This window comes from Condylura cristata, unplaced genomic scaffold, assembly GCF_000260355.1.
Source record: "Condylura cristata isolate star-nosed mole 26May11 unplaced genomic scaffold, ConCri1.0 scaffold00022, whole genome shotgun sequence".
In the NCBI taxonomy this organism is placed as follows: domain Eukaryota; kingdom Metazoa; phylum Chordata; class Mammalia; order Eulipotyphla; family Talpidae; genus Condylura; species Condylura cristata.
The window spans coordinates 36,937,942-36,938,787 of NW_004567123.1; the positions used below are offsets into that span (position 1 = coordinate 36,937,942).

The window sequence follows — 846 nt, forward strand, 5'->3', positions numbered from 1 at the left end:
GTGGGGTGCGCGGCGGCCGGGGCTGACCTGCCCACTCTCCCCAGGGCGAGTCCGACGACTCCATTCTCCGACTGGCCAAGGGGGACGGCATCGTGTCCAAGTAAGGCGGGCGGGGCCGGGGGCGCGGGCCCAGGCGCGGCGGCGGCTCCCCCCTGGGCTCACACCCCTCCTCTCTCCTAGGAACTTCTGACCTGGCCGCAGCCTTTGTCACAATAAACCCGGCAAGACCACGCGCTGTGCTCTCATTGGGGCGGGCGGCAAGGGCACGACCCAGACTGCTGCGAATCCGAGTTTACTGGGCAGAGCGACCCGAGGGGCAGACCGCGGCAGGGCCTCTGCCCGCTGGCCAGGGGCTGGGCGGCCGTGGACCTCGGGTTGGCACTGGGCCTTCTGCGGACGCGCCGGCAGCTCTTGGCATCACTAGACACAGGGAGGGGCTCCAGGCCAAATGGTGCCCCCGGTCTGGCGCGGGACAGAGCTTCCTGCCAGGACTGGGGCCCCGCACGGCCATCTGCGCTGGCGGGTGGGTGCGAGTCCGAGCCGGGACACCCTGGGGTGTGCCCAGCTGCCAGCAGGGGCCGCAACTGTCCTGTCTCCACGCAGCAACATTGGGGGGCACGTGGGGTGGGCTGCGGGTTGGACGGGGAGACGGGCTCCCTTCCAGTCATCTATTTTTGGGCATTTGGGTTGATTTCACATCTTCCCTATTGTAAATAGAGCAGCAATGAACATGGGGGTGCAGGTGTCTTTTTGAATCAGTGTCTTTGTGTCTTTGGGGCAGATCCCTAGGAGTGGGATGGCAGGGTCGTAGGGAAGCTCCATGTTTAGCAGTCTGAGGAACCTCCA

The 846-nt window shown here is 66.0% G+C and overlaps 1 long non-coding RNA gene across 1 annotated transcript; it reads left to right on the forward strand.

The window, feature by feature from the left end:
• The first annotated feature begins 31 nt into the window (after positions 1-31).
• LOC105853958 lies at positions 32-230 on the forward strand. The gene is made up of 2 exons (XR_001145695.1): positions 32-100; positions 181-230. It is a non-coding gene; the product is annotated as an uncharacterized LOC105853958 (long non-coding RNA).
• Positions 231-846: the final 616 nt, after the last annotated feature.